A 27,580-nucleotide genomic window follows, 5' to 3' on the forward strand; every position below is an offset into this window, starting at 1 on the left:
CTTGGTCTGAAAAAGCTCCAGTGTGTCAGAGTAGCCTCTTGGTTCCATGCGCCATGCGGTTCTGTTGTATCACAATGGAGTACTTGCTTTCTTCGTGTCAAAACGACTCCTTGACTGCATGTGGCCTTGCCTGTTTGTTCAATCATCTTCCATCATGTCACAATGGTCTCCTTGGTCTGAAAAACCTCCACTGTGTCACAGTGGCTCCTCTGTTCCATGTGGTTCAGTTGGGCCACAGTGGAATCCTTGCTTTCTTCATGTCACAATGCCTCGTTGGCTCCATTTGGCCTTACCTCTGAGTTCAATCATCTTGCATCATGTCACAATAATCTCCTTGGTTTGAGAAAGCTACAGAGTGTCACCATGGTGCCATGATTCCATGTGGCCTTACCTGTTGGTTTAATCTTCTTCCATCATGTCACAATGGTCTCCTTGGTCTGAAAAAGCTCCAATGTGTCACAGTCGCCTCTTGGTTCCATGCGCCGTGTGGTTCTGTTGTGTCACAATGGAGTCCTTGCTTTCTTCATATCAAAACGACTCCTTGGCTCCATTTTGCCTTATTTCTGATTTCTATCATCTTCCATCATGTCACAATAATCTCCTTGGTTTGAGAAAGCTACAGAGTGTCACCATGGCGCCATGATTCCATGTGGCCTTACCTGTTGGTACAATCATCTTCTACCATGTCACAATAGTCTCCTTGGTTTCCAAAAGCTCCATTGTGTTACAGTGGCCCCTTGGTTCCATGCAGTTCTGTTATGTCGCAATGTTAACCGTGCTTTCTACATGTCACAATGGCCCTTGGCTCCATGTGGCCTTACCTGTTGGTTTCAGCATCTTCCATCATGTCACAATGACTCCTTGGTCTCAAAAAGCTCTACTGTGCAACTGTGGCCCCTTGCTTCCATGCGCCATGCGGATCTGTCGTGTCACAATGGAATCCTTGCTTTCTTTGTGTGAAAACGGCTGCTTGGCTTCAAGTGGCCTTACCTGTGTGTTCAATCACTTCCATCATGTCACAATCATCTCCTGAGTTTGAAAAAACCCCACTGTGTTACAGTTGCTCCTTGGTTTCATGAGGTTCACTTAGGCCGCAATGGAATCCTTGCTTTCGTCATGTCACAATGCCTCCTTGGCTCCATGAGGCCTTTACATCTGCGTTCAACTATCTTCCATCACGCCACCATAGTCTCCTTGGCTTGAAAAAGCTCTACAGTGTCACCAGGGCTTCTTCATTCCATGGGGCCTTACCTGTTGGTTTAATCATCTTCCATCATGTCACAATGACTCCTTGGACTGAAAAACGTCCACTGTGTCACATTGGCCTCTTGGTTCCTTGCGCCATGCGGTTCTGTTATGTCGCAATGGAGTCCTTGCTTTTTTCGTGTCAAAACGGCTCCTTGGCTCCATGTGGCCTTACCTGTGAGTTTGCTCATCTTCCATCATGTCACAATCGTCTCCTTGGCCTTAAAAAGCTCCACTGTGTCACAGTGATTCCTGGGTTCGATGTGGTTCTATTAGGCACCACTGGAAGCCTTGCTTTCTTCATGTCACAATGCCTCCTTGGCTCCATGTGGCCTTACCTCTGAGTTCAATCATCTGCCATCATGTCATAATAGTCTCCTTGGTTTGAGAAAGCTCTACAGTGTCACCCTGGCTCCTCATTTTAATGTGGCCTTACCTGTGAGTTCAATCATCTTCCATCATGTCACAATCGTCTCCTGAGTTTGAAAAAACTCCACTGTGTCACAGTGCCTCCTTGGTTCCAAGTGTTTCTGTTAGGCCACAGTGGAATCCTTGCCTTCGTCATGTCACAATGCCTCCTTGGCTCCATGTGGCCTTAACTGTTGGTTTAATCTTCTTCCATCATGTCACAATGGTCTCCTTGGATTGAAAAAGCTCCAATGTGTTACAGTGGCCTCTTGGTTCCATGCGCCATGTGGTTCTGTTGTGTCACAATGGAATCCTTGCTTTCTTCGTGTCAAAACGACTCCTTGGCTGCATGTGGCCATACCTGTGAGTTCAATCATCTTCCATCATGTCACAATGGTCTCCTTGGTCTGAAAAACCTCCACTGTGTCACAGTGGCTCCTTGGTTCCATGTGGTTCAGTTGGGCCACAGTGGAATCCTTGCTTTCTTCATGTCACAATGCCTCCTTGTCTCCATGTGGCCTTACCTCTGAGTTCAATCATCTTCCATCATGTCACAATAATCTCCTTGGTTTGAGAAAGCTACAGAGTGTCCCCATGGCGCCATGATTCCATGTGGCCTTACCTGTTGGTTCAATCACCTTCCACCATGTCACAATGGTCTCCTTGCTTTCCAAAAGCTCCATTGTGTCACAGTGGCCCCTTGGTTCCATGCAGTTCTGTTATGTCGCAATGTTAACCGTGCTTTCTTCATGTCACAATGGCCCTTGGCTCCATGTGGCCTTGCCTGTTGGTTTCAGCATCTTCCATCATGTCACAATGACTTCTTGGTCTCAAAAAGCTCCACTGTGTAACTGTGGCCCCTTGGTTCCATGCGCCATGCGGATCTGTCATGTCACAATGGAATCCTTGCTTTCTTTGTGTGAAAACGGCTGCTTGCCTTCAAGTGGCCTTGCCTGTTTGTTCAATCATCTTCCATCATGTCACAATCGTCTCCTGAGTTTGAAAAAAACTCCACTGTGTCACAGTGGCTCCTTGGTTTTATGAGGTTCACTTAGGCCGCAATGGAATCCTTGCTTTCGTCATGTCACAATGCCTCCTTGGCTCCATGAGGCCTTTACATCTGCGTTCAACTATCTTCCATCACGCCACCATAGTCTCCTTGGCTTGAAAAAGCTCTACAGTGTCACCAGGGCTCCTTAATTCCATGGGGCCTTACCTGTTGGTTCAATCATCTTCCATCATGTCACAATGGACTCCTTGGTCTGAAAAAGTTCCACTGTGTCACAGTGGCCCCTTGGTTCCATGTGGTTCCGTTAGGCCACAATGGAATCCTTGCTTTCTTCATGTCACAATGCTTCCTTGTCTCCATGTGGCCTTGCCTCTGAGTTCAATCATCTTGCATCTTGTCATAATAGTCTCCTTGGATTGAAAAAGCTCTACAGAGTGTCACCATGGCTCCCCCGTTCCATGTGGTCCGACCTGGAGGTGTAATAATCTTCCGTCATGTCACAATGACTCCTTGGTCTGAAAAAGCTCCAGTGTGTCAGAGTAGCCTCTTGGTTCCATGCGCCATGCGGTTCTGTTGTATCACAATGGAGTACTTGCTTTCTTCGTGTCAAAACGACTCCTTGACTGCATGTGGCCTTGCCTGTTTGTTCAATCATCTTCCATCATGTCACAATGGTCTCCTTGGTCTGAAAAAGTTCCACTGTGTCACAGTGGCTCCTCTGTTCCATGTGGTTCAGTTGGGCCACAGTGGAATCCTTGCTTTCTTCATGTCACAATGCCTCGTTGGCTCCATTTGGCCTTACCTCTGAGTTCAATCATCTTGCATCATGTCACAATAATCTCCTTGGTTTGAGAAAGCTACAGAGTGTCACCATGGTGCCATGATTCCATGTGGCCTTACCTGTTGGTTTAATCTTCTTCCATCATGTCACAATGGTCTCCTTGGTCTGAAAAAGCTCCAATGTGTCACAGTCGCCTCTTGGTTCCATGCGCCGTGTGGTTCTGTTGTGTCACAATGGAGTCCTTGCTTTCTTCATATCAAAACGACTCCTTGGCTCCATTTTGCCTTATTTCTGATTTCTATCATCTTCCATCATGTCACAATAATCTCCTTGGTTTGAGAAAGCTACAGAGTGTCACCATGGCGCCATGATTCCATGTGGCCTTACCTGTTGGTACAATCATCTTCTACCATGTCACAATAGTCTCCTTGGTTTCCAAAAGCTCCATTGTGTTACAGTGGCCCCTTGGTTCCATGCAGTTCTGTTATGTCGCAATGTTAACCGTGCTTTCTACATGTCACAATGGCCCTTGGCTCCATGTGGCCTTACCTGTTGGTTTCAGCATCTTCCATCATGTCACAATGACTCCTTGGTCTCAAAAAGCTCTACTGTGCAACTGTGGCCCCTTGCTTCCATGCGCCATGCGGATCTGTCGTGTCACAATGGAATCCTTGCTTTCTTTGTGTGAAAACGGCTGCTTGGCTTCAAGTGGCCTTACCTGTGTGTTCAATCACTTCCATCATGTCACAATCATCTCCTGAGTTTGAAAAAACCCCACTGTGTTACAGTTGCTCCTTGGTTTCATGAGGTTCACTTAGGCCGCAATGGAATCCTTGCTTTCGTCATGTCACAATGCCTCCTTGGCTCCATGAGGCCTTTACATCTGCGTTCAACTATCTTCCATCACGCCACCATAGTCTCCTTGGCTTGAAAAAGCTCTACAGTGTCACCAGGGCTTCTTCATTCCATGGGGCCTTACCTGTTGGTTTAATCATCTTCCATCATGTCACAATGACTCCTTGGACTGAAAAACGTCCACTGTGTCACAGTGGCCTCTTGGTTCCTTGCGCCATGCGGTTCTGTTATGTCGCAATGGAGTCCTTGCTTTTTTCGTGTCAAAACGGCTCCTTGGCTCCATGTGGCCTTACCTGTGAGTTTGCTCATCTTCCATCATGTCACAATCGTCTCCTTGGCCTTAAAAAGCTCCACTGTGTCACAGTGATTCCTGGGTTCGATGTGGTTCTATTAGGCACCACTGGAAGCCTTGCTTTCTTCATGTCACAATGCCTCCTTGGCTCCATGTGGCCTTACCTCTGAGTTCAATCATCTGCCATCATGTCATAATAGTCTCCTTGGTTTGAGAAAGCTCTACAGTGTCACCCTGGCTCCTCATTTTAATGTGGCCTTACCTGTGAGTTCAATCATCTTCCATCATGTCACAATCGTCTCCTGAGTTTGAAAAAACTCCACTGTGTCACAGTGCCTCCTTGGTTCCAAGTGTTTCTGTTAGGCCACAGTGGAATCCTTGCCTTCGTCCTGTCACAATGCCTCCTTGGCTCCATGTGGCCTTACCTGTTGGTTTAATCTTCTTCCATCATGTCACAATGGTCTCCTTGGTCTGAAAATGCTCCAATGTGTCACAGTGGCCTCTTGGTTCCATGCGCCATGTGGTTCTGTTGTGTCACAATGGAATCCTTGCTTTCTTCATATCAAAACGACTCCTTGACTGCATGTGGCCTTGCCTGTTTGTTCAATCATCTTCCATCATGTCACAATCGTCTCTTGAGTTTGAAAAAACTCTACTGTGGCACTGTGGCTAATTGGTTCCATGAGGTTCACTTAGGCCGCATTGGAATCCTTGCTTTCGTCATGTCACAGTGCCTCCTTGGCTCCATGTGGCCTTGCCTCTGAGTTCAATCATCTTCCATCACGCCACCATAATCTCATTAGCTTGAAAAAGCTCTACAGTGTCACCAGGGCTCCTTAATTCCATGGGGCCTTACCTGTGTGTTCAATCATCTTCCATCATGTCACAATGGTCTCCCTGGTCTGAAAAAGTTCCACTGTGTCATAGTGGCCGGCCCCTTGGTTCCATGTGGTTCAGTTAGGCCACAGTGGAATCCTTGCTTTCTTCATGTCACAATGCCTCGTTGTCTCCATGTGGCCTTACCTCTGAGTTCAATCATCTGCCATCATGTCATAATAGTCTCCTTGCATTGCAAAGCTCTACAGAGTCACCCTGGCTCCTCATTTTAAAGTGGCCTTACCTGTTGGTTCAATCATCTTCCATCATGTCAAAATCGTCTCCTGAGTTTGAAAAAACTCCACTGTGTCACAATGCCTCCTTGGTTCCATGTGGTTCAGTCAGGCTACAGTGGAATCCTTGCCTTCGTCATGTCACAATGCTTCCTTGGCTCCTTGTAGCCTTACCTGTTGGTTTAATCTTTTTCCATCATGTCACAAAGGTCTCCTTGGTCTGAAAAAGCTCCATTGTGTCACAGTGGCCCCTTGGTTCCATGCAGTTCTGTCATGTCGCAATGTTAACCGTGCTTTCTTCATGTCACAATGGCCCTTGGCTCCATGTGGCCTTGCCTGTTGGTTTCAGCATATTCCATCATGTCACAATGACTCCTTGGTCTCAAAAAGCTCCACTGTGTAACTGTGGCCCCTTGGTTCGATGCGCCATGCGGATCTGTTGTGTCACAATGGAGTCCATGCTTTCTTTGTGTGAAAACGGCTGCTTGGCTTCAAGTGGCCTTACCTGTGTGTTCAATAATCTGCCATCATGTCATAATAGTCTCCTTGCATTGCAAAGCTCTACAGTGTCACCCTGGCTCCGCATTTTAATGTGGCCTTACCTGTGAGTTCAATCATCTTCCATCATGTCACAATCGTCTCCTGAGTTTGAAAAAACTCCTCTGTGTCACAGTGGCTCATTGGTTTCATGAGGTTCATTTAGGCCGCAATGGAATCCTTGCTTTCGTCATGTCACAGTGCCTCCTTGGCTACATGTGGCCTTCCCTCAGAGTTCAATCATCTTCCATCACGCCACCATAATCTCCTTGGCTTGAAAAGGCTCTACAGTGTCACCAGGGCTCCTTAATTCCATGGGGCCTTACCTGTTGCTTCAATCATCTTCCATCATGTCACAATGCACTCCTTGGTCTGAAAAAGTTCCTCTGTGTCACAGTGGCCGGCCCGTTGGTTCCATGTGGTTCACTTAGGCCACAATGGAATCCTAGCTTTCTTCATGTCACAATGCCTCCTTGTCTCCATGTGGCCTTGCCTCTGAGTTCAATCATCTGCCATCATGTCATAATAGTCTCCTTGGATTGAAAAAGCTCTACAGAGTTTCACCATGGCTCCTCCGTTCCATGTGGTCTTACCTGGAGGTGTAATAATCTTCCGTCATGTCACAATGGTCTCCTTGGTCTGAAAAAGCTCCAATGTTTCACAGTGGCCTCTTGGTTCCATGCGCCATGTGGTTCTGTTGTGTCACAATGGAATCCTTGCTTTCTTCGTGTCAAAACGACTCCTGGACTGCATGTGGCCTTACCTGTTTGTTCAATCATCTTCCATCATGTCACAATGGTCTCCTTGGTCTGAAAAACCTCCACTGTGTCACAGTGGCTCCTTGGTTCCATGTGGTTCAGTTGGGCCACAGTGGAATCCTTGCTTTCTTCATGTCACAATGCCGCCTTGGCTCCATTTGGCCTTACCTCTGAGTTCAATCATCTTCCATCATGTCACAATAATCTCCTTGGTTTGAGAAAGCTACAGAGTGTCCCCATGGCGCCATGATTCCATGTGGCCTTACCTGTTGGTTCAATCATCTTCCACCATGTCACAATGGTCTCCTTGCTTTCCAAAAGCTCCATTGTGTCACAGTGGCCCCTTAGTTCCATGCAGTTCTGTCATGTCGCAATGTTAACCGTGCTTTCTACATGTCACTATGGCCCTTGGCTCCATGTGGCCTTACCTGTTGGTTTCAGCATCTTCCATCATGTCACAATGACTCCTTGGTCTCAAAAAGCTCTACTGTGTAACTGTGGCCCCTTGGTTCCATGCGCCATGCGGATCTGTCTTGTCACAAAGGAGTCGTTGCTTTCTTTGTGTGAAAATCGTTGCTTGGCTCCACGTGGCCATACCTGTGTGTTCAGTCATCTTCCATCATGTCACAATGACTCCTTGGACTGAAAAACGTCCACTGTGTCACAGTGGCCCCTTGGTTTGGCGTGTCATGCCGTTCTGTGATGTCGCAATGGAGTCCTTGCTTTTTTCATGTCAAAATGGCTCCTTGGCTCCAAGTGGCCTTACCTGTGAGTTCAGTCATCTTCCATCATGTCACAATGGTCTCCTTGGTCTGAAAAACCTCCACTCGAGTCACAGTGGCTCCTTGGTTCCATGTGGTTTTGTTAGGCCAAAATGGAAACATTGCTTTCTTCGTGTCAGAATGGCTCCCTGGCTGCATACGGCCTTACCTGTTGGTTTAATCATCTTCCATTATGTCACAATAAGTCCCTGGCCTGAAAACCTCCACTATGTCACAATGGATCCTTGCATCCATGTGTCCTTTGTCCTGGGTTCAATCATCTTCCATCGTGTCACAAAGGGTTCCTCGGTTAATCGCCGTGGCTCCTTGCTTCCCTGTAGTTCTCTATTCCAAAATGGAATCCTTATATTCTTCGTGTCAGAATGGATCCATGAAGCCATATGGCCTTTCCTGTGAGTTTGAGCATCATCCATCATGTCACAATAATCTCCTTGGTTTGAGAAAGCCACAGAGTGTCACCATGGCGCCATGATTCCATGTGGCCTTACCTGTTGCTTCAATCATCTTCCACCATGTCACAATGGTCTCCTTGTTTTCGAAAACCTCCACTGTGCCACAGTGGCCCCATGGTTCCATGCGCCATGCGATTCCGTCGTGTCACATGGGAGTCCTTGGATTCTTCGTGTCAAAACGACTCCTTGGCTCCATGTGGCCTTACCTGTGAGTTCAATAATCTTCCATCATTTCACAATGGACTCCTTGGTCTGAAAAAGCTCCAGTGTGTCACAGTGGCTCCTTGGTTCCATGAGGTTCACTTAGGCCACAAAGGAATCCTTGTTTTCTTTGTGTCACAATGCCTCCTTGTCTCCATGTGGCCTTACCTGTTGGTTCAATCATCTTCCATCATGTCATAATAGTCTCCTTGTATTGTAAAAGCTCCACTGTGTCACCATGGCTCCTCCTTGGCTCCATGTGGCCTTACCTGTTGGTTTAATCATCTTCCATCATGTCGCAATAACTCCTTGGTCTGGAAAAGCTCCACTGTGTCGCAGTGGCTCCTTGGTTCCATGCACCATGCGGTCCTGTTTTGTCACAATGGAGTCCATGCTTTCTTCATGTCAAAAGGACTCCTGGACTGCATGTGGCCATACCTGTGAGTTCAATCATCTTCCATCACGTCACCATAATCTCCTTGGCTTGAAAAAGCACTACAGTGTCACCATGGCTCCTTCATTCCATGAGGCCTTACCTGTGAGTTCAATAATCTTCCATCATGTCACAATGGTCTCCTTGGTCTGAAAAACCTCCACTGTGTCACAGTGGCTCATTGGTTCCATGTGGTTCCGTTAGGCTACAGTGTAATCCTTTCTTTAATCATGTTACAATGCCTCCTTGTCTCCATGTGGCCTTGCCTGTGATTTCAATCATCTGCTGGCATGTCATAATAGTCTCCTTGGATTGAAAAAGCTCCACAGTGTCTCTATGGCTCCTCCATTCCATGTGGCCTAACCTGTAGGTTCAATCATCTTCCATCACATCACAATGGTCTCCTTGGTCTGAAAAAGCTCCATTGTGTCACAGTGGCCCCTGGGTTCCATGTGCCATGTGGTTTTGTCATGCCACAATGAAATCCTTGCTTTCTTCTTGTCAAAATGACTCCTTGGCTCCATGTGGCCTTACTAGTGAGTTCAATCATCTTCCATTATGTCACAATGGACTCATTGGTCTGAAAACCTGCACTGTGTCACAGTAGCTCCTTGGTTCCATGCGGTTCCGTCGTGTCACAACGGAAACCTTGCTTTCTTCTTTTTACAATGGCTCCTTGGCTCCATGCGGTCTTACCTGTTAGTATAATCATCTTCCATCATGTCACAATAATTCCTTTTTCTGAAAAAGCTCCACTGTGTCGCAGTGGCTCCTTAGTTCCAGCGATTCTGTTGTTTTACAATGGAATCCTTGCTTTCTTTGTTTCATAATAGCTCCTTGACTGCATGCGGCCTTACCTGGTGGTTTAATCATCTTCCATCATGTCACAATGGACTCCTTTGTTTGAAAAAGCTCCACAATGTCACAGTGGCTTTTTGACTCCATGTGGACTTACCTTTGGGTTCAATCATCTTCCATCATTCAAAATGGTCTCTATGGTTTCAAAAAGCTGCACAGTGCAGAGGTGTCCCATTGATCCATGCGGTTCTGTTGTATCACACTGGAATCCTTGATTTCTTCGTGTCACAATGGATCCTTGGCACCATATGGCCTTTCCTCTGAGTTTGATCATCTTGCATCATTTCACAATGGTCTTCTTGGCCTGAAAAAGCTCAAATGTGTCACTGTGGCCCATTGGTTCCATGTGGTTCTGTTAGGCCACAGTGGAATCCTTGCTTTCTTTATGTCACAATGTCTCCATGGGTCCATGTGGTATTACCTGTTGGTTTTATCATCTTCCATCATGTCACAATAATTCCTTGGTCTGAAAAAGCTCCACTGTGTCACAGTGGCCCTTTGGTTCCATGCGCCATGTGGTTCTGTCGTGTGACAATGGAGTCTAATGCTTTCTTCGTGTCAAAACGACTCCTCGGCTCCATGTGGCCTTACCTCTGCCTTCAATCATCCTCCATCATGTCACAATATTCTCCTTGGTTTGAAAAAGCTCCTCTGTGTCGCAATTCTTCCTTTGTTCTATGTGGCCTTACGTCTGCGTTCAATCATCTTCCATCATGTCACAATAATCTCCTTGGTCAGAAAAAGCTCTACAGTGTCACCATGTCTCCTTCATTCCATGTGGCCTTACGCATGGGTTCTTTCATCTTCCATCATGTGACAATGGTCTCCTTGGTTTGAAAAAGCTCAACTGAGTCACAGTGGCCCCTTAGTTCCATGTGGTTCTGTCATATCACAATGGAATCCTTGATTTCTTCATGTCACAATGGCTCCTGGGCCCCCTATTGCTTTACCTGTGAGTTTGATTATCTTCCATCATGTCACAATGGTCTCCTTGGTTTCAAAAAGCTCCACTGTGTCACAGTGGCCCCTTAGTTCCATGCGGTCTTGTTGTGTCACAACGGAAACCTTGCTTTCTTCATGTCACAATGCCTCCTTGGCTCCATGCGGCCTTACCTGTTGGTTCAATCATCTTCCATCATGTGTCGTGGTTTGACATGGAAGTAATTTTTTCAGAAAGTTGGGTCAAACCAATCAGTGGTCAAGTTTGGCTATTGGCACCTGAAGTGATCACTGAAGATAGGGATACGCCTCTGAGAACACAGTGTGTTAAAAGAAGGAACTCCCAAGAGCTCGCTCTCTTTGGTTCCTGTCAGTGTGCAGTGCAGATCTCCCCAGCCCAGCCATGGGGCTGAGTGGCGGAGGGGAAGCCATGAGGCCTGGTCGAGGTTAGCTGAGGGGTAGAAGGACTGGAACCGAGCCAGTTCCTGTGGACGGAAGGGTGGAGAGAAGTGGAGATGTCTTTGTCATTCCCCCCTAGAGGGAAGAGACAGAGAGTCCGGACGGCACCTGTAACTTTGCCGGCGTGGAGGAGAAGGAGCGGGGGGGGGAAGGTGCCCAGCCTTGGCCTTGGGAATCGGCTGCTGGGCAGAGATTTCGGCCGTCCAGGGAGTCTGAGCTTTTAACCCTTTCCTGAGAAATGAAAGCTTTGTAAAATATTACTCCTCCTTGATTTGAAGTAGAAGAGAGACAGTCTGGGATCCAAGATGATGGAAGAGGAAATTTTTGAGTTGTAAGGAGATGTTGGAATGGCTTGTGGCTGGACTTTTCTTGTTAGCCATAGACTGAACCAAATTCTCCTGAGAGAGGCTGTACTTAGTGGGGTGCGTTGGTAGGCCAAGAGACCTGTTTCAGTGACTACCAACAGAAGAATGGAGAGAAGAAAGGAAAGTTGAAGAGGGTGTGGAGAGGCCCTCAGTCTTCAGAGAAGACGAAGAGAAGAAGATCTCTGTTCTTGCACCCTCTTCCACAGGGGAAAATGTGGGGGGGACTGTAGTCCCGAGATGAGAAACTGAACTGTTATTTTTCTTGGTCCTTGGCAAAGCGTCCTTAAAGGAGGCCTATGAGCAGTCTGTCCATACACGGTGGTGAGAGCACTGTGACATGGAAAGGAGAGTGTCACCATGGCAGCTGTTCTCCGGGCAGTTGCCATGTGTGACATGGAAACACAGGGGTGGCAATTGTGTTTCCTGGGGGGTCTGTGGCACAGGAGAGACTCCCATCTCCCTTGAAAGATTGAGTATTTGAATATCTGAATGGTGGCAACTTGGTCAGGATCCTGGGTGGTGTCTCATCATGGGTTTGTTTGGAAATTAGGTGGGAGGAGGAGGGGTGTTCATGGAGGTCTTCATCCTGGATTTAATGTTTGTAGTTTTCAAAGTAGTAGTAGTTTAATAAAGTTTTCTACCTTGTTATCAAGCTTGGGCCTGCTCTGCTCTGTTCCTGATCACATCTCACAGCAATTATTTAGGAAGGTGTAATTTCATGGGGGGCGCAGGAATAGCGCCAGTGTCAAATGATGACAGGTGCTTTTTCAGACCAAGGAGACCATTGTGACATGATGGAAGATGATTGAACCCACAGGTAAGGCCACATGGAATCAAGGAGCCACTGGGACACTGTGGAGCTTTCTCAAACCAAGGAGTCCATGGTGACATAATGGAAGATTATTGCACCCACATGTAAGGCTGCACAGATCCAAGAAGCCATTGTGACAGGAAGAAAGCAAGGATGCCATTGTGGAATACAGAACTGCATGGAAGCAAGGGGCCACGGCGATAAACTGAGGAACCCTTTGTGACATGATGGAAGATGATTGAACCTACAGGTAAGACCACATGGAACGGAGGAGCCATGGTGACACTGTAGAGCTTTTTCAATCCAAGGAGACTATTATGACATGATGGAAGATGATTGAATTCGGAGGTCAGGCCACATGAAGTCAAGGAGGCATTGTGACATGAAGAAAGAAAGGATTCCATTGTGGCCTAACAGAACCACATGGAACTAAGGAGACACTGTTACACAGTGGAGCTTTTTCAGACCAAGAAGACGATTGTGGCATGATGGAAGATGAATGAACGCATGCGTAAGGCCACATGGAGCACAGGATCCATTGCGATACAGTAGAGTTTTTTTAAAACAAGGAGATAATTTTAAGATGATTGAAGATGTCCATACCAAAGGATAAGGCCAACATAAGCCAAGGAACAAGCGTGACATGAAGAAAGCAGGGATTCCATTGTGGCGTAAATGAACCCCATGGAACCAAGGGGCCACTTTGACACAGAGGAGCTTTTTCAAACTCAGGACACCATTGTGGCATGATGGAAGATGATTGAACTCAGGAGAAAGGACACATGAAGCAAAGGATCCATTGTGACAGAGTAGAGCTTTTTCATACCAAGGAGTTATTGTGACATGGTGGAAAATGATTGAACGCAGAGGTAGGACTGCATGGAGCTAAGGAGCCATTGCGACACAGTGGAGCTTTTGGAAACCAAGGGGACCATTGTGACATGATGGAATGGGATTGAACCAACAGGTAAGGCCACAAGGAATGGACGAGCCATGGTGACACTGTAGAGCTTTTTCAATCCAAGGAGACTATTATGACATGATGGAAGATGATTGAACTCCGAGGTAAGGCCACATGGAGACAAGGAGGCATTGTGACAAGAAGAAAGCAAGGATTCCACTGTGGCCTAACAGAACCACATGGAGCCAATGGGCCACTGTGACTAGAGTGGAGGTTTTTCAGGCCAAGGAGACCACTGTGACTGATGGAAAATGATCAAAGTCATAGGTAAGGCCATATGGTGCCAAGGAGGCATTGTGACACGAAGAAAGCAAGGATGCCATTGTGATACGACTGAACCACATGGAACCAATGGTCTACCTGTGCACTCTGTTGTTTTTCCAGACTAATGAGACCATTGTGTCATGATGGAAGATGATTGAGCCAACAGGTAAGGCCACATTGAGCGAAGGAGCCACTGGGACACAGTGGAGCTTTTTCAGACCAAGGAGTTATTGTGACATGATGGGAGATGACTCAACTCAGAGGAAAGGCTGCATGGAGCCAAGGAGCCATTGTGGCACGAAGAAAGCAGGGATTCCAGTGGTGCCTAACAGAACCACATCGAGCCAAGGATCCATTGTGACACAGTGGAGCTTTTTCAGACCAGGGACTTATTGTGACATGATGGAAGATGATTGAACCAACAGGTAAGGCCACTTGGAGCCAAGGAGCCATTGTGACACGAAGAAAGCAAGGTTTCCATTGTGACAAAACAGAAACGCATGGAACTTAGAGGCCACTGTGACACAGTGGAGCTTTTTGAAGCCAAGCAGGCCATTGTGATATGATGGAAGATGAATGAACCCATGCGTAAGGCCACATGGAGCCGAGGAGGCGTTGTGACATGAAGAAAGCAAGGATTCCAGTGGTGTCTAACATTACCACATGGAACCAAGGAGCCACTGTGAAACAGTGGAGCTTTTTCAGATGAAGGAGGCCATTGTGACATGATGGAAGATGATCAAACTCACAGGTAAGGCAATATGGTGCCATGGAGCCATTCTGAAACGAAGGAAGCAAGGATGCCATTGTGATACGACAGAACCGCATGGAACTACGGGGCCACTGTGACACAGTGGCGCTTTTTCAGACCAAGGAGACCATTGTGACATGGTGGAAGATGATTGAACCAACAGGTAAGGCCACATGGAGCCAAGGAGGCGTTGTGACATGAAGAAAGCAAGGATGCCATTGTGGCCTAACAGAACCACATTGAAACAAGGGGCCACTGTGACACATTGCAACTTTTTCATACAAAGGAGACCATTGTGACATGATGGAAGAAGTTTAAACCAACAGGTAAGGCCATATGGTGCCCAGGAGCCATTGTGACATGAAGAAAGCAAGGATTCCTAACAGAACCACATGGAACCAAGGGGCCATTGTGACACAGTGGAGCTTTTTCAGACCAAGGAGTCCATTGTGACATGATGGAAGGTGATCAAACTCACAGGTAAGGGCATATGGTCCCAAGGAGCCATTGTGACACGAAGAAAGCAAGGATGCCATTGTGATACGACAGAACCGCATGGAACCAATAGGCCACCTGTGCACCGTGGTGCTTCTTCAGACCAAGGAGTTCATTGTGACATGATGTAAGATGATAGAACTCACTGGAAAGGCCACATAGAGTCAAGGAGCCACTGTGACACTGTGGAGCTTTTTGAAACCAAGGAGATAATTGGGACATGATGGAAGATTATTGCACCCACATGTAAGGCCGCACGGATCAAAGAAGCCATTGTGACATGAAGAAACCAAGGATTCCAATGTGGAATACAGAACTGCATGGAAGGAAGGGGCCACGTCGATAAACCGAGGAACCCTTTGTGACATGATGGAAGATGATTGAACCCATGAGAAAAGACACATGGAGCCATGGATCCATTGCGACACAGTGCAGCTTTTTCAGACCAAGTAGTTATTGTGACATGATGGAAGATGATTAAACCAACAGGTAAGGCCACATGGAGCCAAGGAGCCATTGTGATATGAAGAAAGGAAGATTTCCCTTGTGACACAACAGAACCGCATGGAACTAAGGGGCCACTGCTCCAATACAAGGTTGCAGCAATTTCCAGAGTTTTTTACCATACACACACACACACACATGGACACACAATTCTCCCTCCCCTCCTGCCCTGCAAATACGATGAGGGGATGCAGCACCACTGCTGCAGCTGAGCCTGTGCAACTGCACTGCAGGAAGGGAGGGCCCGTCCAGGCCCAACCCTCCTCGGTGTTCATCTCAGCACTTCTCCCCACCTGGCCCATCTCCTCCTTTAGCTTTCTATCTCCCCAGTTCACATTTACTATTAAATAATGTCTGTGCTATTGACTCTGGCATATGGTCTTTCTTGCACCTTAATTCATGCAGAGGCTTCTCTTAATCATCAAATCTTTACTCCATCATTATCCACACTGGAGTTAGGAGAAGCTGCACATTGATACCTTCATTGAGATCCAAGGGACACTAGTGCTTCAGCCTCCCAAATTCTCTTCACATCTTTTTTGACATGGTAGTCTTCAGCACACGAGTGCTGTCATTGTAGAACTCAGAAATTTGTGTCTTTCTTGAACCTAAAGGGTGCAGGGGAAATGGAGCCGACATTTGGAGACAGGCAGGAAGTAGAATGGGATGTCAAAGCCAGCACCCAGGAAGAAGAGTGGCCACCAGGTGCTGGCTGGAGGTAACTGAGCTACTGCTCAGTCCTCTGCTTCTTGCTCATCACAGGACTGGTCAAGCCAGAAGCCCAAGGCCGTTTTTACAACAATAAAAAAACAATTAATTAATCTCTGACTCGGATCAGGTTTTGCTCCCGTTCTAAAAAAGCAGGATTTGTGAACTGGCAAAGGTTGAAAACACATGTTTTTTAAATAAAAATAGCTGTCAAACATGGAAGATCTCCAGGTAAATATCGGCTCTATTGCATTCCTAGTTTCTCATCTTAGCACATAGCAAGTCCTTCTCCAAGTCTACTGCTGAAAGGCTTTGGGAGGTAGACACTCCCTTCAGCAGCTCCAGCAAGGCCTCCCCCAAAGGGGAGGTCCAGTAAGTTTTATCTAGGTCCCAATTTCTGCTTGCACACACCAGGAAAAGACTCAGCTTTTGCTGTCAAACACCCACATGATTTACTGAAGAGGCACCTGGCTGTTTTAGAGTCTCATGTGTTAAAAATGAGATTAGCGCTTCACTATTAGAACCCAGGAGTACAGGGTGTGATGGTTGGTTGTGAATGCTCATCAAGACTAACAAAGACAGCAGTCACACGTCAAGAAACTCTTGTGCTTCTAGGTACAGTTGTCTTAAATTCAGCAAGAGTACAGGTTGTGATGGTTGATTGTGAATTCTCATCAGGATGAACAAAGACAGCAGCCACATGTCAAGAAACTCTTGTGCTTTTAGGTGCAGTTGTCTTAAATGCAGCAGGCTACCTGCTGTGCAGACTCAAAAGCTGTTGGCTAACAAGCCCTTAAATTTGTACAAGAGAGTTTCACAAGAGGTCACCAACAAGCCCTCACTGTTGCTCAGTGCCCTTCAATGATCTTTCAGCTCCTCCCAAGGACCTTCTCAAAGCTGCTGACTCACAAGCCACAACACATAGCCACAAGCTCCCCACACCCCCAGCAAACTTCCCAACTGAGGATGGAGTAGAACAGGACAGCCGTGTGTGCCCTGGCAGAGTGAGGGAGGAGAGAAATAGAGGCAGAGGAAGGACTGAGGGAATATCACCATTCTGCAGATCCTGTGTTGGTGCAGCCACGTGGATAGTGCAGAGCTGGAGTCAGCAATGAGAGTGACAGAGAGACAGGGACAAGAGAGCGAGAGGGCCCCATCTGCCCCGCCCTGGTGCAGCCTCTTATGGACAGGAGATTTTTCCTGCAGAGCCAGCCCTTTGAGGCCTTCTCCAGGGAATGGGTTGAGGGTGGAGACTGAGCTCAAGTCTTCACGCAGAGCAGAAATTTGGCTCAGGACAGTGCTGCTCCACCCCTGCAGGATCCTCTCATCACAGCCTTCCTGTCACAGCACTCAGAAAGTCTGAGGCAAGACCTTAGACCTGGTCCTGCACATTCACACCACAGCTTTTATACCACCAGCAAGTCTGCTGAAACTTAATACAGAGTACAGAATGTTAAAAATGCACAAAATACCTGAGCAGGTCTTGCTGGAGCATCTCTCTCAGAAGGCCCAGGAGATGTTGCTTGGCTGCTGCTGGTGGGGTTCTGAGATGGATCTGTTTTTCTGTAAGGACGGTCCGATACTTCAAGTTACAAGGCTGAAATATCAACTGCCATAGTCCTTTCCTTGCAGACCTTCAGTGCCAGGACTCAAGGAAACAGCATGAGGCTGAGTTGAGGGAGCTTTAGGCAGGATATCAGGAAAACATTTGTGCCCCAGAGGGTGCTTGAGCACTGCAACAGGCTCCCCAGGCCAGTGGCCACTGCAGCAAGGCTTCAGGAAGTGTTTGGACAGCACTCTTGGGCACCTGGTGTGATTCTTGTGGCGTCCTGTGCAGGGCCAGGGTCCTGGCAGGTCCCTGCTATCTCAGCATATTCTAAGAACCTAGGCTTCATTTCCCAGGGCTTTCTTCTGAAAAGGCTCTTTTCCTTCCCCAAAAGACTGAACTTACCTAGAAAGTATTAACTTCAAATTCGCTCAATCGATTTTACTGTAGCCAGGCCAGTCAGTCTGAAGGGCTTGAAACAGATGCTCCTTCAGACTGAAGGAATTATCCTTTCCATTCAGGTCTGCAATCTACAGGCAGACATTTCAGAGAACAAATGTTCATTACACCTCTATGCAAACTACAGAAATCTAAATGGGCTACTTCAGTTGGGATGGCAAAACATGGCTCTCATTATATTGTGAATGTCTTCAGGGTGAAAAAATCCCTGCCACTGCCCTGGGCAAACACAGCAACAAACTTCACAGGTTCAGGGAATCAGTTCCTTAAAGCCACTGTAGGATCAACTGAAAGTGTATCCATGTTGAATTTGAGTCCTTTGACTAGGTTCCAAAATGCTTTTCCCTAGCTAAAGAGGAAATATTCCTATTTGATATATTAATGCTTGCATTATTCAGCACAAGCCTATGTGGATGGGGAATATTTAGAAAGGAAGGAAGGATCTACTGCATCTTTCAATGGGTGTGCATTGTATGAAAGCCTATGAGAAGGAAATCCCAGTGGAACTTAACTCAAAGGAGTATTGGAAAAGTCTCTAATTTAAACAGGTGTGGAAGCAGTAAAATGATGAACAGCAGAATAGCATAATGGAAGAGGTGCTGGCACAAGCTCCACGATCTCACCTCCTGAAGGATTTTGCCAAGGGAATCCTTGTCCTTTTGCCTGACTCCATCTCTCTGCAGCCGAGCAAGTAACTCTGGCTCCTTGTAATCCCTCAGAGCAAGTAAATGAATCACCCTGTCCCTGTAGGGTCGGCCGTAAACAGCAGCGCAACCGCTCCAGTCGATGTCTGCAAGTCTCACAGGCATCATCCTCTTCTTCTCAGGCACAGGACCTGAATTGCTTTGCTGGGCTCCTCTGACCTCTGCTTTTCCTCCTAAAGTGAGGGAAAACCAGAAACAAATAGTTCAAATTGGAGGTTTGGACAAGGCAAGGAAGTTGATTCAAAAGGATGTACCAAGACTTTTAAGCCTCTATTTGTTCGGCATTTACAGATCTCCAAGAATCCAAACAGTAAAGCATTAAAAAGAAACCGTCATTAAAAGCTGGTAAAGGAGTGATACTGGATGGGAAGTTTTTATGAAAAATTATTTTTATGCATTATGCTTTTATATGATTTCCCCAGTTTGTAAGCTCAAGCATTGAGCTATATCTAGAATGACATGGACAGTGGGATTAAGTGCACCCTCAGCAGGTTTGCCAAACCCAGAGGCATGGGATGCCATCCGGAAGGACCAGGAAGTGGGGCCCTTGCAACCTCATCAGATTCAACAAGGCCTAGTGCAAAGTGCTGCATCTTTGGGGTTGGGGCATTCCCTGGCACCAAGACAGGCTTGGGGATGAAGGTGGGGAGGACTTGGAGGTGCCGGTGGAGGGGAGGTTAGATATGTCTAAAAAACCATACAGATATCCAGTAAAAAATGAAATGGAAGCATATCTAAAAGTGGTCCATCACTTTAATACCCTTTGCACTTGGACCGTGTGACTCCTCTTCTGCTTGGGTCCTGCACTCTCTGCTCATCTCTTTGGCTTTGCTCATGGCAAGCGAATTCCAAAGGATGGAGTTTTTTCACTCTGTCTAACTCTGTTTTCTCACCTTTGGAGTTGGGAGTCTTCCTCTGCACCCTGACAGGCACTGGGATTCCCGAGGGAGTCTGAATTTTATCTTTCTCTTGTAGCTCATGGGTGGAGGTGGAAATGGAGCTGACACTTGGAGACAGGTTCAAAGGTGAGCAGGATGTGGAAGGCAGGTCCAAGGAAGAAGGAGAGCGGCCACCAGCTGCTGGCTGGATATGACTGGGCTCTTGGTCAATCCTCTGCTTCTTGGTCATCACGGGACTGATAAAGGCAGAAGCTAGAGGCTGTTTCTGCAAAGATGATCCCAATTAGTTTTGCTCTGAAAAAGCAGCATTTCTGACCTGGCAATGGTTGAACACACACCTTTCTTACCTAAAACGGCCTGTCATACAAGGAGGTGCTGCAGCTAAATATGTTCGCTATTTCATTCCTACTTTCTCACCTGAGTATTCAGCGAGTCCTCCTCCAACTCTGTAGCTAAATGGTTTTGGGAGAAAGACATTCCCTTCAGCACCTCTATCAAAGGCTTCCCAAAAATGAGGAGCTCAGGTTGGCTTTATCTTGCTCCCTATTTCTGCTTAGACACACCAGGAACACACTCAACTCTTGCTGTCACACACCCACACGATTCACTAAAGCAGCCCCAAGAAGCCGCCGGTGCGCTGCTGATCACAGCGTGTCCAGTGCAGAGATGATAACAACAACAGAGAGAAGCCCCAGCCTGGCTGCAGGTCTCACTCCTGCTGTTCTCCAGAGGAAACCCTGGGTCACAGCCTCTTCCCTACCAAGCACACGCTGCTCCCACCCGTGCACATCAGCAGCTCAGAGCAGGACTGCCAGACACGGCTCTGTGCCAGCCTGCTGACAGAAAAGCTGTGGGCATGGAGGTAGGACATAAGGGGATGCTGGGCACTGCAGCATTTCCTGCTCGGGCTGGGAAAAGAGCTAGGGAAAACCAGAGCTGTGTCCTCCCTCCTGTTTAAAGAGAATTCTTTTAAGGCATAGAAAATATACCTTTCATGCAGTGTTTTCCAAGATTCTTTCAAACCTTTTTCCTTGCCCTCTTGTACTGGCCATCTCTTGATTTTAAGCCTGACAAGTCCAAGGTATTCCCTGATGATTCAGAGTCCCCTCCTCACACATGGGATAGCCTGAATCAAAATGGGAGCCTAAATGCTGCTTAGGACAGAAAAACAAATTTCCTACAAATGCCTCAGTACTGGAATTTGTCCTTATGCTAGACTTCCCTAAGATTTCTCTTCAAACAGTAGCACTGGCATTACTGTGCATGATTTAGGTACTAGAGCTGCCATATCATCAAGAACCCTGCACAGACACAGCTAGGTACCAAAAACATGTCCACATCTTGTCCTTAGCAGAGTTTCCTACGCACCATAAGAAACAAGTCATGTGTGCAAGCTTGTTGCAGGCTTTGACATTGTAAGCATCTTGAAAAGTATACAGGAATCCCATTAGAAGTACACACTTCGGGTTTATATGATATAAAGACAACACTACTGCTTCATATCACAGCTTGGACACCAAGAGCAAGTGGGATAAAACATCATCTAGGGTAAAGAATGTTTAAAAATTCACAAAATACCTGAGCTGTTCTTGGTGGAGTATTTCTTTCAGAAGGTCCCAGAGACGGTGACTGGCTGGTGCTGGTGGCATTTGGAGATGGAGCTGTTTTTCTGTAAGGATGGTCCAACATTTCCGGTTACAAGGCAAAAATATCAGCAGTCATCGCTCTTTCCTCACAGCAAAAACAGACCTTCATTCCCAGAGGGTTTTTTTTAAATGGCTGTTGTCCTGACTGAACTTACTGAAAAAGGGTCACCTCCAATGTTTTTCTATCTCTTTCACTGTAGCCAGGCCAATCAACCTGAATGTCTTTGAAAAAATGTTCCTTCAGACTGAAAGAATTCTCATTTGCATCCAGGCTGGCTGCCTATGGGCAGACATTTAAAACGTCAATATTCATTACACCTAAAGGCAGACTACAGATGTAAAACTGGTAGTGCAAAGCTAAAGCAAAGCTGAAAAGAAAATCATGCACCAGTTTTCCAGGACTTTTGTTTGATGTGAAGAACAAAGCAGCTGTCATGTAAGAGGCAACAAGATTAAACAGGTGTGGTCCATTTGGGCTGTAGAAATTTGGATGTAAGTAAATGCCAAAGTGCTGCAAGCATGGAGGAAATGGACGCTATGAAAACCTCTCCCTGCACCAGAGATCCAGGTTTTTTGGTCTTTAACACAGCTTTGAGAATCAAGGTACACTATGCCAGAACTCTCAGTCTTCACCATTTGAAATACATGGAGAGGCCAGGTTTTTCCTTTTCTTTTGAGTAGGACCTGGAGAACATCATCTCCATGAGCAAGTCCATATTTTTCCACCCTCAGGAGGACACCTGCTGCCCTCTTGTTTCACCCAGCTACATTGCCATGGCAGAGCACAGCCTGGACCTGTAACGGGGCATGTTTTCATCATCCCATGAAGCACCACAGGATGCTGGCATTTGTCTCTGCAAACAGAACTGCTTTTCTTTCTCAAGTGTCTGCTCAGAGGAAACTACAGCTTCCTATGGAACTCTTACAGGAGATAACCTACCTAGAGCTACACTTCAACAGCTTAAAAGTAACAAAGATACCCAGAATCAGGAATTCACTTCTTAAAAGCAGAACTAAGGCTGTGTTGGAAGAGAAGGAAGGCTGTGAGTATAAGAGCTCAGCAAGTTCTCCCTACTGGTTTTTCATGTATAGCAAAAAATAACACCACCTCCCCATGAAGTTAAGAAAAATGTAAATAACTGTTTTCAGGATGTAGTGCTGTTCACAAAGCCCTTTCAGATTGCAAACCAGTATCTTGAGGCAGTTCACACAGCAAACAAGAAACTACTCCTTCAAAATCTCCTTAAACATTAACAAGAAGAAACAGAAAGGAGAATTTTCTTTCATCTCTTGCCCTCTAAAGCTGAGCTTTGAAATCTTACCATCGCTTTTTTCCTAGCTAAAAAGGAAATATTGCTACTTGATACGTTAATGCTTGCATAATTCAGCAACAGCCTACACTGATGGGGACTATTGAACAAGGAAGGAAACAGCCACTGCATCCTTCAGTCAATGTGAATCGGATGAATGGCTGCAATAAAGAAATACGAGTGGCACTAAAAGGACAACTGGAAAATTATGAGAAATAATAGGTGCCAAGGAAGTTGAAGACTCAATCCACACAAGAGCAAAGAAACTGTGTGCTCAAAGTTGGGCCAAAACCTTTCTCATGTAGGATTTGCCTGGAACACCCTTCCCTGGAAGGCAACCCCCACAGACCCCAGTAGAAGCTTCATCAAGCAGTTTAACAGTGTAAGGAAAAGAGGGAGGGTTCAAATAAGGCATGAGAAGCAACAACATTACAAAGAATTTATCACTGCCAGCTATTCTAGAAAAACAACAACAAGTTTTGAGGATTTTTTTCTTTTTGTCACATGGACTTGCAGTTGGGTGGAAACTGGGTAAAACTGATGGGAAAATGTAAACAAGGAGCATTTCCTAAGCCTCTCATTAGATTCTAATTGAAACCTGAAGTAAGACCGCTAAGAGTTAGCATTGCAGGCAGCAGCTCCAGGATCTCACCTCCTGAAGGATCTTTCCAAGGGATTACTTGTCCTTTTCCACAACTCCCTCTCTCTCTAAGCAGGCAAGTAGCTCTGACTTCTTGTAATTCTTCAGAGCCAGGAAATGAATCACCCTGTCTCTGATGGGTCGTTGAGAAACAGTACTGAAAGGTCTCCGGAAGAATTTTGCAGGGTTCGTGGGCATCGTTCTCTTTCTCTCGGGCACAAAATCTGGAGAGCTGTGTGGGGCTCTCCTGAGCTCTGGTATTTTCACTTCAGTAAAGAAAAAAACAGAAAACGAATTGTCAAATGGGGAGTGGGAGGAAGCAAGGTAGTTGACGCAAAAGGATGTACCCAGACTGTTGAAACTCTATTTGTTCAGAATTTATAGATCACTACGAATCCAGACAGTAAAGCATTAGGAAGGAACAGTCATTAAAAATGCCATGTAAAGGAGTGATACTGGAGGGGAGGTATTTATGAAAAACTCTTTATACGCATGGTGGTTTTCATTTGATTTCTCCTCTTTGTAAGCTCAAGCACTGAGCTATGTCAAGAATGATATGGACGGTGGGATTAAATGCACCTTTGGCAAGTTTGACAACACCAGAGGCCTGGGATGCCATCCAGAGCGACATGGAGAACCTTGGCAAGTAGGGCCCTGGGAACCTCATCAGATTCAACAAGGCCAAGTGCAAAGTGCTGCATTTTGGGGTTGGGACATGGCCTGTCCCTGCTGGGCAGGGATGCTGCGATTGGATGGGGCAGCTGGGATGAAGGTGGGGAGGACTTGGGGGTGCTGGTGGATGAGAGGCTGGGCATGAGCTGGCAACGTGTGCTGGCAGCCCAGAAAGGCAACCGTGTCCTGGGCTGCATCAGGTGAAGCGTGGCCAGCAGGTCAAGGGAGGGGATATGACGCAGCAGGCGCTGTTTTGAAACCAGGAACTCCTGCTTAGTGGCTGATGGAGACTTCATGCGTATTGGTGAGAAATCCGGGAGCTTTGTCCCTGCCATCACACACACGGAGACTGACCTTTCTTTACACGCTCCTTCAGTCTTTCAATGTAGGTCAAATTTTTAATGCCTTTCTCCACTTCCTGTTCCTTGGACCATGCCTCTCTGCTATTTGTCTGCAAACCTAATTGCACAAACATCACACACTTCAATTATTGAGAACACTGTAAACATGCCAGTTGTCGAGTGAAGACACTACTAATGTTTGAGAAGTTCAATCCAATGTGGATAGAGAAACTTCCCACAGCATTCAAACAAAACACCTCCTAAAACCATACCCCTGAATGACTTCTAAAGAAAATTACCTGAAATCATAACCAAGCATTAAGATGAAAATTAGGTAAGAGTTCTTCACCCAGAGGGTGATCAGGCATTGGGACAGGCTCCCCACAAGGCTGCTCAGGGTACCAGGTCCACCAGAGCTCAGAAAACATTTGGACAAGTTCCACAGGCACCTGGTGGGATTCTTGGGGACACAGCTGCACTTGCATATCCTTGTGGATCCCTTCCAACTCTGATTCTGATTCTCTGTCTGTGACAAAGCCCAGTCCCTAACTGGTACTGCATGGAGCAGGTTGCAAAGGCACCCTGTACCCTACCAGCAACCAGACCTGTCTCACCTGAGTTTCTCTGTGCCAGCCTAAAGCCAAAGCGGCACCAAGTTCCACAATTGTCTCACTACTGCCAGTCCTCACACCCCAGTTACTGAATGTTAAATATTCCCTTAGGATCTGTGTAGACCACCACCAAGAATCACACAAATCATCATCCACATGTGAAACAGAACGTCCCCAGGGAGAAATCTGAAGTTTAGCTTTGTCTCTCCGGAAAGCCACCACGATGCTAGTTTAAAATGCTCTGCACTAGGCTAAGGCAGAGCAAGAGCTGCCCTTGCAGTGGCAGGGAAGTCCCTGCAGGCAGGTGACTGCAGCCACAGCCAGGTGAGAGCCTGCTTTTCTCAGGGCAGCTGGCTGTACCTGGCTCAGCTCACTGCTGCAGGCAGCACCACTGAGTGCCTGTACGGGGAATGTGCACCTCGAGTCTGCCTGGAGCCAGGCTCCTTGGGGAAACAGCACTGAGAGCAGATTAATAACAAATGACATCACCCAAGCACGTTGTGCTTTGTGGGAAATGATGGAATCCGTGGGGAAGATGACATCAGTATCTTCCTTTCCATTTCCTTGAAAAGAACGCAACACAGTGTTGTGGCAACACTCGCTTATCAACGACCAAGACAAAAAATTAAATCAAGCAAAGTTTCCCATGCTGACCTTGTGAAATTCTCTACGCAACTTCCTCAAGGTCATTTTCTTTCAATTCCCAATTAAATTTAAAGGATAACGACAGTGCCTAGATACTCCAAAACCAAAAGCTTAGCTACCAAGGCAGTGAATTTAGGTGCATGGAGTGGTCCAAACCTTGACCTCAATGTTCCAAATTGCATCCCATCAAGCAGTATGGGAACAAGGAAGGACTGGCAGGCTTTCTCAGGGGAAAACAAACCAGTGGCTACATGCAGTGACAAGAGACTGCAAGGTTGACCTGAGGGCATAATACCTCCAGCCAAGATCTCTGAACACAAGAGATCCCCTGTCCCGAGAATATGCTGCAAAACTGAATTACCAAGTTGAAAGTCTTACAGATATTGAGCAAAATGTGAAAGGCAACCATACCTCCATTTTGACTCTCAACAGGCATGAGAGCCCTTTCTCTTGTCCTCAGCTCTAGATGCAATTCTTTGCAGGTGCGAAATGGAAGCAGTTTATCCTAGGTTAATCAGATATTACAAAATTTGGGTTGCTTGGCTGATCTCATCATTTAGTACAGAATGTATTGCATTCCGCTGGAGGTAAAAATGTTCATCAGCCTAAGTACATTTTTTAATGAAAACAACTACTGCCATCCAACTGCTTCATTCTGAAGGCAAAATTGCCTTAGAAAAAATCTGAAAAGCTATGATAAATGGACTGAAAGATGTGCACTAATTACCATGTGAAGGGAGACATCAATACCGAAGATAGAATATTACTTAATTGAAGAAATGATGTAATTTAGAACCAATGAAGATTCATGGCTTTGGCTGCTAAAAATGCTAAAATTTCTTTGTTTGGAAAAGCTTTGAAAATGGTGTGCATGTAGCTGGAGCTCTCCACTATGCATCACAGCTGAGAATAAAGAAATGGCTACTCCTAATACTAAAAAATACTGTTAGAGCGTTTCCTTTCTCCTGACATGTTCGGTGAGTGCAGGGCAAACAGAGAACAATGAGAAATCTATGCATTTTGACCAAGAGCCATGCCCAGAGCACGAATTTCCTGAGTGTCCCAGCATGGAGAACATCTGACTTTCACTGGCACTTCCTCAGTGGCATCCCTGGGAACCACTTCCATCAGAGAACTTCCCACTTCCACTGGCACCTCCTCCGTGTCATCCCTGTGAGTCGTTTCCACCGGGGCAGCTGCCTCAAAGGGGCCCTTGGAGCACCAGTGGGGCCCCAGCCCTGCCCGACAGGTCCCGCGGGGTCAGCAGCACCTGACACCAACACCACGGCCAAGCCCCCACCGCTGGCAACCCGCAGAGCCCGACAGCTGCCCCTCACCTGTTGGTCCTGGGACCCCCGGGTCACCCTGACGGGCATTGCAGTGCTGTTGGGGGCCCTGCGGGACGCAGTGCAGGTTGGGGCCCTGCCGAACGCTCTGGATCGTGCCCAGGCCCACAGCTCCGCCATCCCGCTCTGCCTCGGGTGCTCTGGCTCCCACACAGCCACTGATCCTGCTGAAAAATCTGCAAAATGCAAAATATTTGTTAGGAAAATGTGTTCTTTGATGTTTCTCCTTTGTGGCTTTCAAGGCTCATCAACAAGGAGGGAGATTATTCCCATGAAACAAGAAGTAGCCAACAAGCTCTAAGTGATGGCCAGGCCTTTGAAAGGCAGGTTGCTTCTTGGCTGAATTGCCTTGTGGAGGTGCAGGGCTTGACAGGCTTCAGTTTCCTCAGACACAGGGGAGGTTAGCAAGGCTTGGGAAGAAGGATGTACCACTGATGGTGGACACAAAGAATGGAGAATTTATGGGCACAAGGACATTTGGCAGAATCCCCAAGGAAAGGAACAAACTGATAAAGCCAATGCAGAAACTGTGCTGAATCACCTCCTGCGAGGTAAAAGGCCATTCCAGCTGGGGCAGACCACGGCTATCCACTCAAGAAGCCTCTCACTAAGAAGAAGGGAGAGTCTGAGCATGCAGACTATTGAGCATGAGAAGTGAGAGGATCATTACCCAACAGCAGACAGAATACTAATTATGAAGAGAACTAGGGAACTTGCAGTCAATGAACACTAATTCCTTTCTTTGCCAAAATGTAGAAATACAAAGACACTCTGGTTCTTGTGG

Source organism: Anomalospiza imberbis, unplaced genomic scaffold (genome assembly GCF_031753505.1).
Source record: "Anomalospiza imberbis isolate Cuckoo-Finch-1a 21T00152 unplaced genomic scaffold, ASM3175350v1 scaffold_108, whole genome shotgun sequence".
In the NCBI taxonomy this organism is placed as follows: domain Eukaryota; kingdom Metazoa; phylum Chordata; class Aves; order Passeriformes; family Viduidae; genus Anomalospiza; species Anomalospiza imberbis.